General features: G+C 46.8%; 1 pseudogene; it reads left to right on the top strand.

Annotated features, from left to right (window-relative positions):
* The first annotated feature begins 1,945 nt into the window (after positions 1-1,945).
* Positions 1,946-7,150, top strand: LOC140648948 (uncharacterized; annotated as a pseudogene).
* Positions 7,151-10,432: the final 3,282 nt, after the last annotated feature.

Below are 10,432 nucleotides of genomic sequence, written 5' to 3'. Positions count from 1 at the left end.
AGAAAAATCAAAGAGCTGCAAATGTCCTAATCAAGGAAAGAGTTATAACAATTAACGGGAACTTTTGGATATTGGAGGAAGCATGTACCTGGATTTTCTATCATTTCCCATCCATTATACTCACTCTTACAGAAAGGCAAACCCTGGGAGTGGAAATTAGAACGTAAAGAAGTGGTCAAAACTCTAAGTGAAGAATTAAAAACGTGTCACTGGGACCAGTACATCCCCGCAACCCTGTTATAGCTGAATGGGGCTTCACCGAACACGCTACTTACTGTAACCTGTTCCAAACTGGCCCTGATGGGCCAAAAAGTCCTTTATTGTTTAGGTCAACCGCATTTAAAGAAACAGAACAACGATACTCTGGATGGGAAAAGGGACTTTTCTCTTTAGTCCGAGCAGTTAAACAAGTTGAGAAAATACATCAGGGACAAGCCGTGCAAGCTAGAGGACCATTTAATTTACTAGAAGCAATCCTAAAGGGGACTGCTCCCCCAGAAGGAGTTGCACAAAAACCCACTGTCCAAAAACGGTATGCCTACCTAACCGGAGTTGCAGAAAATATGCAATTAACTGAAGGACGCACTAAGGTTTCCAACTTGCAGACGCCCATAAACACAGACCCTGTAGCGTTACAACAACCTTCTAAACCTTCACCCATTCCGGATGCACCGCCCCTCACCCAGGGTACACCAACAGAAAACATCTGGTTTACGGATGCTTCAGCAAAAAGACTAAACAGTCAATGGCAATATAAGGCTGTTGCATTAGATATTACCACTGGCAAACAAGTAATAGAAGAAGGTGAAGGCAGTGCACACGTAGGAGAAATAAAAGCAGTTGTTTTGGCAGCACAGAATGGAGCAAAAATCATATATGTAGACTCTTACGTTGTGTGAGGCCGGTGCTCTGTCAATGGGAAACCTTGAACTGGGAAGTAAATAGATCCCCAGGTTGGAGAAACAAAGATTGGCCATTATTACTAGATAGAGCCAGGAAAACACCTTTCAAGATGGGATGGGTAAAAGCTCATGCTAAGGATAATCAACCAGCCACAAAATGGAATCAAAAGGTAGATGAGCTAACTAAAATTAGGAAAATCACCTTAAATCCTGAGTGGTATCGACTGGGAGAATGGTTACATCAAAAGCTAGGCCACGCAGGTAAAGAAGCACTTTACTTTGCTGCACAGAGTAAAGGCTGGCCTATAAACAGAAAAACTTGTGAAACTATTCTTACAGAATGTCCCCAGCGTAGACTGAAATTACAAGCAGATCATCCTGCTAAAGCACCACCGCTACATATCAATGAAGGGAAAACTTTGTGGTCTACATGGCAAATTGATTATATCGGACCATTCAAATCCTCTGCGGGAGATCGATACATCCTCACAGGAGTGGAACTAGTCTCTGGCTTGCTTACGGCGACTAAGTGTTGGAAAGCCGATGGGCGAAATACAGTGCGAGGGCTATCAGTTTGGTTCTCAAATCTACCTACTCCTGATGTTATCCAAAGTGATAATGGCTCACACTTTCCGTGTAAGGAAGTGCAAGATTGGGCAAAACAAGAGGGAATTAAATGGGTATTCCACACCCCATACTACCCTGAATCAAACGGGATGGTAGAAAGAGCTAGTGGTTTATTGAAAAGGAATCTCAAACCACACGAGGCTCCAGGGGATGCGCGACTTCCCAAAGTACTCCATCAATTAAATAATCAATATGGGCCTGTTGGAAGCCCTGTAAGCTGAGCATTCTTTGTAAAAACTGAGCTTAGCGCTCCACCTACCAGGAAAAGAGAATATCTGATGACATTACAGCCAGGACAGCCTGTGATGGTCAATCTACCATCCATCGGTACTGTGCCCATGACTTTAATTAAATCTCGTGGCCTGCTTGCCTGGGAAGCAACTGATAGCAGTGGTGCAAAACAGAATTGGTGCACGATGGACTTCTCCTTCTTTTTAACAGGGTAACCTGTTCAAACTCTCCCTGCCGAAACAAGTCTCTATTTTCTCTTACAGCACCCCGCAGGATAGCAAATGGAAATCCTGCGTTCATGTTACTATTCCAAACCCTGACAATGCTGCTTCTCCTAACTTGTGGTCAAAGAACCCTAGAGTGGCCATGGTCTCAAGCTCACGTTAAGTACACCGGGAGTATGGGAATACACTCTAGTAAGGGAGATTTAAATCTTTCCACTGTTGGTCATGCACAGAACTGAAATATACTTAGAAAACAAATGGAGCTGGGATAAAGATGAGCTGATGATAAAGTTCCCTGACTTCGGGGAACAGCAGGGAAAGAAATTAAAATAGGATGCTGGATGATCAATGGGTCTACCCATGAGAAGGCATCTCAGATTTCTGTGTACAACATTACATCAAACCCAATCGCAAAAGACAGGAAACTTTGCGCCTCTGAAAGATGGGACTGTTGGTACAATTCCTTAATACAACCTGTTTTTGTCATCTGCCTCTGGGCTCGCCATAGTGTGGGACTAGCATTTAAATTTAAAAGAGACATTCCTGAGCCTAGTACAGCAACATCTGCCCCGACTGGAAAGGATAAGAAAACTCTATCCCCACAAATTTCTGCTCTATCCCACAAATTTCTGCTCTATCCCCACAAATTTCTGAAATTGGACCACATGTGATCAAAAATAGAGGCCAACAAAGAGTGTTATTTCATCCATCATGGTCTCTTAAAAGAGTAGAACTACTGATGCAAATTAATATCTCTGCAATCAAACCGACCTGTTCACCATTCCTAGGATGGTTAGTGTGGTTACATGGGCGAACCCTCACCTCTCCCGGATGAACAAGGAGAGATGTGACCGGTATCACAGGGACAGGATTGGGAGTCTTAAATAGTATAGATGCCAAAGTACTCCTAAATAACCTGAGGAAAACAAGAAGTGATTTAAATGAATTAGAACACCCATTGCAGTCTTCTCTATTAGCATAGGGAACTAACCGATGGCTCTTATCTGATATGTTGCCTCAGTGGGAAAGAATTAGTGAAAGGGACCACCAACTGATTGTGGACGCACCTAGTGCAGCCCAAAATAATGTTTCTCTAGCTCTTAGTTGTATCCAAGCTCAGCTGTGGATGCAATCTATGGTAGCAGCAATTATAAGAGAAGGTGAAGAGGGCACCTTACGCATTGAAATTCGAAAGGTAATTTGGGATAAGGCAACTAGATTTGAAAAAGAATTCCAACCCTGGTGGTATTTAGTCAATTTTACTTATGACCCCATCAACAATAAGGCCACAGGTTTTGTCTTAACCATATGCAGTGCTTCGGTATATACCACATACCCAACCATTGCGTTAGGATTAAATCACAACGGAACTATACTCTATCCATTAGAACACAGAGCGTGGGCCCAACGAAACAGAAAGAAACGGCAAACTGTTGATGTTAACGCATGCATTGTACGGGATATTTATGAGAGTAACACCATCAAAGCCCTAGACATTTGTCTCGACACTGAACAAAACGTTTGTCATTTTGAAATACATCCCGATGAAACCCCTGAAACTGTACTTATATATATTGGAAAAGGACGTGTTTGTATGAGAACCCTTTGTGATTTTATATTCATAGATAACATTACTGGAGATACAAGCAATCGCTCAAATATTTGTGTTTGTATCTTTACTAAAATGATGGGATGAGACCTTAATTATTCAGCTCCTGTTATGTCTTATCAGTTACTACAGACTAATTATACATTGAGTCAAGATTTATTGCCTACCCCCATCGGAATGAAACTTACATTGATGAAGAAACTACTACAACATGACGAGCTGTGTCAAGTGCTAGAACGTGTCCAAAACAATGGACACAAAACTCTAATCACTGTTCATCATGATACAGAAGAGATACACCATGTCTTGGAAAGAGTGAAGAAGGCTGGAGAACACCATTGGTGGGAAACTCTTCTTGGATGGCCACCAACAGCAATGGGAGTTTTTAATTTCATGCTTCACCCAGTTGTCATTTTACCAGTTCTAACTTTAATATGTCTATTGCTTATAATTATATTGTACACAAAGGTTTGGTACATGATAAAACAAATAACCCAACTTCAACCACCCAAAACATACAAATTAACACGTAACAAATAGCAGTGCTGCACTGTCTACTTCCCGTGGGTCTGTAAGCGCACAAAATATCAATATACTTTTTACGGCACAGAGGCAAGAGGTGACCGTACCACCACTCTGTCAGGGTAAGATGAATTGACTATAGTCACGGGGTGGAGGCTGGCGGTGTGCTTCCCACCACCGCATAGCAATAACCATCAGTGGGGGTCCTGGCGGCTGCAGCCGGCTTAAGGTGGACTTTGGGGATGGATGGCAACTCGGTAGCCAAGGGCTGTCTGGAGCAGGGACCCAGACGTCCTGCTGGTGTGCAAATATGACTAGAAGTCAATCATCTTACTCCATAAAGAGCGGACAGCCCAAGGCCCGTTGAGCTCTCCTGCACGGCAGCGGGCTGCACGCCAGGATCTCCCCTCGAGTAGGGATGCCTCTCAAGGCTACTCCTCGAGGCTGAGAGATTCCTTATCGCATCAGATACTCGGTACGTGAATTGGGAATAAGCACGCTGAAACTTGTAATCTTAGCTAAGTGATAGAAAGGATTGATTGCACATATATAATCCTTTAGACATAAACCGTTGACGAAGCCTGGGACTAAGTCTGGACGCAGCCGCACCTAGACTCCTCTCTGAGAAGGAGTTTAGAAGGCAAGGGGGTCCTCTCTGAACCTCATGACTCAACGGGAGGGTCTCCCTGACGGTTTTGTCTGACCCTGTCCTCTATGCAGTAAATGATCAAGTGCACCTTGCCATCAAATCTTGTTAAACCACTGTTGCATTTACCATTGAACTTTGTTAACTCCCTGTTTTATATCAATAAAAAATATTGCTTCTCTCTAGCGAGTGAAGTGCATCACTCTTTCCGCGACACCTGGTTGTCTCAGCGTTTGCCTACAGTGTAAATATCCACGTAGCCTTCCCATCGCCAAACAAACAAAAAGGCAAATAGGTCCCTAGAGCAAAGCCAATGGCAGAGGGCACAAAGGATGAGAACTGGAAACGTGAAGGAGGTTTGAAGCAGAGCAAGTCCATGGTGAAGCCCAGCAAGGTCCCTGGGAGCAGCAGGGTGGGCTGGAGGTGCACAGCCCATAGCATCAACGTCCTCCGCTACCCGAGCTGCCGTGGTGACGTGCAGTGGCACCAGCATCCTTGCACTGCTTTAGGGACTGCTCCGTAAGTATTGCACGTTCATGTGCTTTGGAAGAGACTGCCCAGCAGCTCGGAGGTGCTGCAGAACTCAGACCTGGTTTTCACCGTCAGTGCCCAAGAGTAGTGGGACTCTGAGGTCCTCATGGAAGAGGAGACAGGTACCATGGTGGCTACACGTGCCCCGCACCTCAGCTTCCCTGCTGCTGCTGCTCGCCATGCCCTGTCTACTGTGGGCTTGTCTTCGCTTTCCATTAACAGCGGGACAGTAATAAAAGTGCAGGAATTTGTTCCAAATCAGTGTGCTTGTTAAGAGGATGACTTGCCTGCTTGCCCGCCTGCCAGGATATTTCTTATTACTCAGATCCCTGCTAGATCGGGAGGTGTTAGCTGGATTCAGGGCTCTGGTGCAGTGCATGAGCCTCATCCCCGAAGGTTTGGGGGTATGAATCAGTGTTTCTTAAATTCCTCAAGATCGTGACCCCTGTGCGATTCATTTGTTCCTGTTCCCTGTCTCCTTCTCACCTACTTGCATGCAGCTGCCTGCCCCTTGCAGCGTGCAGCGCAGTCTGGAGGTGGGCGCGTGGTGGGACACAACGGGACCCCCCATTTCCTACCAGTGACCCTCAGCAGCTCCCCTGGGGGTGCGTGAGCTCTTTGTTCCTTGCTCAAGAGCTGTTGATCTCCCCCGGGGCTGCCCCAGGGACTGAGGTGTCTGGCTGAGATCCTGCAGTTTGCCCTAACCCTGTGATCCCTCCACCCCTCCAAAAAGTGGATTTTCCCCACCAGCAACAAGAGAAATGTTTTATCATCTCATGAATGTGTTGCTTGGCTCTCCTTCAAATTAACAAAAGAGGCATTAATTGTGTGCATGACCTGGCTTACCGCCCTTTCCCAGCCAGCCAGGAGTTACTCCAGGTCACTTTTCCAGCATTGTTTTCCATTGTTTTTCTCCATTTCTGTTCATTTTGGGTGTGTGCAGGTCTGGGAGGGTTGTCCATGGCCTCATCCATCCCCCTGCCCGAAGGCAGGACCAGCTCTCATCCCCAAGAGTCCTCTTCCCGAAAGCTTGCGGTGGGGATGACTCAGCCTCTCCCACTCCCATAGCCTGGTTGCTCTTTGGCTGCGTTTTCAAGCGATGCTTTACTAGCAGTGCAGCCTCTTTTTTCCTAAAGAAATCTGGGATCTTGATATGGACAAAAAACCTGGAAGCTTTGCATCACAAGTAGGACCAATGTCCTCTCCTGTGCTCACCTACGGGGATGGAAAATCCTCCTCCCCAGTATTTGAAATGTTGCCTTTTTATTCTGTTTCAGAAATCTCCGGGCTGGGAGACCACGTCAGGAAGCTCTACCTGAACATGAAGAGAAACCTGACACAAGATTATATGAAAGAAATTCTTGTTGTTTTCTCTTTGGTGGATGTTTACACCTGCATCCAGCATGACATGGTACGGGCGGCTGTAGTCTCCAGCAGAGCAGTGCTCGTCCTGGCAATTGCCTCTGCACGCTGCTGCCTTCTCAATCCTCCTCTGATCATTGAGCTAGGTAGCCAACACCCTCATCCTTCTCAGGAAACAAATGCAAAGCCTTTCGCTGTACACTGGATTGAGCTAAATAGGGATTTATTGCATGAATAAGGATAATTCTACTGCTTTCCCCTCAGCGGTCCTGGTTTGACTTTGAGTTTCTGGGGAGAAAAATGCTGGAGAGAGTTTGACTTTCTGGGGAGAAAAGTGCATGCTGACATTGCACCAGGCAGCTGTGACAAGGGTTGTGTCATCCCGCTCCTGCAGGCTCAGCCCCTCCAGCAGGACGGGCCGGATGAGTACGTGAAAGTCAAGATCCATGAGCTGAAGAAGTCAGGTCTTTGCCCAGATGGAAGTCCCGCTTTCTAAGGGGGTGAAGTCTGCAAGAGGTGCATCCAAGAGAAACCTGGTCTTCCTGGGGAGCAGCACAAGCCTGATGCTTTCTCTGAGGCTGGATAAGTTGATTTCATTTTCTGTCCTGCAATTGCCTTCACCATCAGCTTGGTTTCTATCACTCATAGGCATCATTGACAAATTCTTTCAGGTCTATGAGTAAGAGACGGTATATTCTTGCTGCCTATTCAGTGTTACGTTAGCTGAGCAATATGATTTTGATGTCCTGTAAAGCCCAGGGATGTTAAAGAGATGCCATGCCTAAAGCAGGTGGTCAGAGACCTGCCCAGGTTGCTCCACAGTTACACGCCGGCAGGATTAACCAGGTCTTGGGAAGTCTTTAGGTAGTCCTGCGAGGGGCAGGGAGCTGGACCTTATGGGTCCCTTCCAACCTGAGATATTCTAAGTGCACCGGACAGGGATGGTGGTGAACAAGGTCGTGCCACGGGCCGTAGCCTGATTTCCTCCCACACAGTAGCAAGTTATTCCAGGACTTGTTCTTCAGCAGGGCTCCTGGGAAGAGAGCAAGAGTATTGCAATCCCGGGACGAGGTCGGAGAGGGTCATCGCAAGCCCCTACAGCCGTATGCTCCTCTTCAAGGAGATGGTGCTCACCTGGGGACAAGTATGAAAGCGAAGGCACCCCTTCCATTTTCCTCTGCGAGCTCCGCTGTGCCTGGGTTTTGTCTGGGATGGATGCTTGGCTTTCTTGCTGAGGCACTGGCTGGGGGCATGGGGCAAGGCGTGGGAGACCCATCATCTGAGCTGGGCTGGTGGTTTGGGTGTCGCCTACAGCCGGTGAAGGGAGAGGCTCTACAGGAGGTAGTCTTAGCCCTACCTGTTTTAGGACAGGATGCGTTATCCTGCAGAGATCTTTATTTTATGCTCAGACGGGCTGCTAGTGGCCGAAGGAGGCTGCGGGGAGGACGAAGCAGAGGCAGAGGGTTTCTAGCTGTCCTTTCCATACGTTGAGACAAGCAGGAGTGACCTGGGAATCCAGGAACAAAAAGATCACAATGGGATGTATAAAAAAGCAGAAGAAGATGGCATTTTTTTGTTTTGTTTTTCTGGGAAGTTACATAAAAATTGCCCCCAGGAATTTTGAGATTTTTTTAAGCCATCACGCATTTTTTAGTAGAAGCAAAGCAAAAAATGAGCTAATTTTCTTACTAAAGCCAAATAAACACAGAGAAGCAAAATCTCATAAGCCATGCTTTTGGCTTGGCAGGACAAGATGACCCAGCTCTCATACTTGATAAAACAACTCTAAAGAACTTTTTGTATCTCAGTACATCTTGTCTTCATTCCCTCAGCGATACATACGTCTGGTGAAATGTTGTTTATGGTCATCTAACCTTGCCTGGTGTCTTCTCAAATACACTCACAAAACTAATCTTGGAAAAACTCATGCACAGGCAACCTCGTCCGGGAAGCACTCAGGTCTTTCTTCCTCCCCAAGGAACTTAAGATGGCATGACTTTGTCCAGTCACCGATCAAATTAAAAATATCTCGCCATTATTCACTTAGGCAAAGCTTCTAATTGACTTAGGGGTCTCAGCAACTTGCTCATCTCTCCCCCACAACTGCTTCTAATCTTCCCACAGCCAACAGCCCCCAGCCTTTCTTTACCTGGAAAACCAGGACTGATGTACTGCATCAGCAGTGCCGTATATAAATCGCAGCGGTGTTTGCAACCCCATCCTTTTCTGTTCTGTGTTTTACATGGGTTCAGACAGAATGAGAAAGAAAATGACTGTTTTTCTATCCCCTGTTCCCCGAAGAAAAGAAGAAAGTTAATTCATCTTGTGTCTTCTGATAAAAGAAACTTGCCTTGATTTGCAGAGAATAGAGCACAAGTCCTATGAGGAGCGGCTGAGGGAACTGGGGAAAAGGAGGCTGAGGGGAGACCTCATCGCTCCCTACAACTGCCTGAGAGGAGGGTGTAGAGAGGTGGGGTCGGTCTCTTCTCCCAGGTAACAAGTGATAGGACGAGAGGAGATGGCCTCAAGTTGCGCCAGGGGAGGTTTAGAAGGGATATTGGGAAAAATGTCTTCATGGAAAGGGTTGTCCAGCACTGGAACAGGCTGCCCAGGGCAGTGGTGGAGTCGCCATCCCTGGGGGTATTTAAAAGACGTGTGGATGAGGTGCTCAGGGACATGGTGTAGTGGTGGGCTTGGCAGTGTTGGGTTTACGGTTGGACTCGATGATCTTAAAGGTCTTTTCCAACCTATACGATTCTGTGATTCTGTGAATAAAACAGCAGTGATGCCTGGGCTGGCCTGGGGATAGGATCCTAACATTGACCTGAGGCAACGTCAGCAGCATCCCGCTACTGCGTTGCCTCCTTGCATTGGACCTCCCCTACCCTTGCTGTCCCCTCAACCCTCTTGTGCCTGGGAAAGCAGTGACCCCAGGAGAGGTGGCAAGCAGGGGGAAGTCCATCGTCGATCTAACGGTCATTTAGGAGGGACCTCTAATAACCAGTAGTTATTATTCAACATTGGGTGTAGCAGAACTGTGTTTAATGCTAAGCCACAGTCAGCTCCTGCTTCATCCTTGGGGCAACACTAGATGGTTTGTGAGATGCCCTGCTAGAAGGTAATGGAAAGTAAATGGGAACCCCAGGTGACCAGAGCATGATGGATTTGGTCCTAAGCTTGAGAGCTAATAATAATATCCTGCACAGCAGGGAGCTCCTGGCAGCGTGGCTGGGTACGTCCAGCCCAGGATACAAACTCAGTCTTAAAAGTCTGTGCAATGCATGCCTTTGAGGCCATGCTATTAAAAGACCAGTCAAGTCAGCTTGAAGACAGGTTTGTTGTTGTTACGGGCACTTGGAACTGGAAAAAATCACACATGTGCACACAAATTTCTGCCCGCTGGCCATGGGGACACCACCAGCATGCCTCGGCGGGGTGGGGTGGGAGCATCACCGAGCTGTCGCAGCCTGAATCCCCGTGCACCGTTTGGCCTGTTAGCCAGAAACCACTGCTCTAGTGAATGTCTTTAGCGGTGTGGATGCAGCCCAATATCCCTCAATTTTACCAGCTCAGTTCTGCGTAACCACCTGGTGTGCTCCGCCTGCTCCTGGGCTTGGGAGTGTTTGTTTGGATTCTGCTGGCCAACAAGGCTTTGGAGAGATGCTGGTAAACACTTGACATCAATTCAAGGTTCAATCTTAAAGGTCTTTTCCAACCTATACGATTCTGTGATTCCGTGATTCTGTGATTCTGTAATTCCTGCAGACAAACATCATCC

This window comes from Ciconia boyciana, chromosome 3 (assembly GCF_034638445.1).
Source record: "Ciconia boyciana chromosome 3, ASM3463844v1, whole genome shotgun sequence".
Classification (NCBI taxonomy): domain Eukaryota; kingdom Metazoa; phylum Chordata; class Aves; order Ciconiiformes; family Ciconiidae; genus Ciconia; species Ciconia boyciana.
The sequence above is the reverse complement of the archived record's forward strand: the minus strand, read 5'-3'. Positions and strand labels throughout refer to the sequence as shown.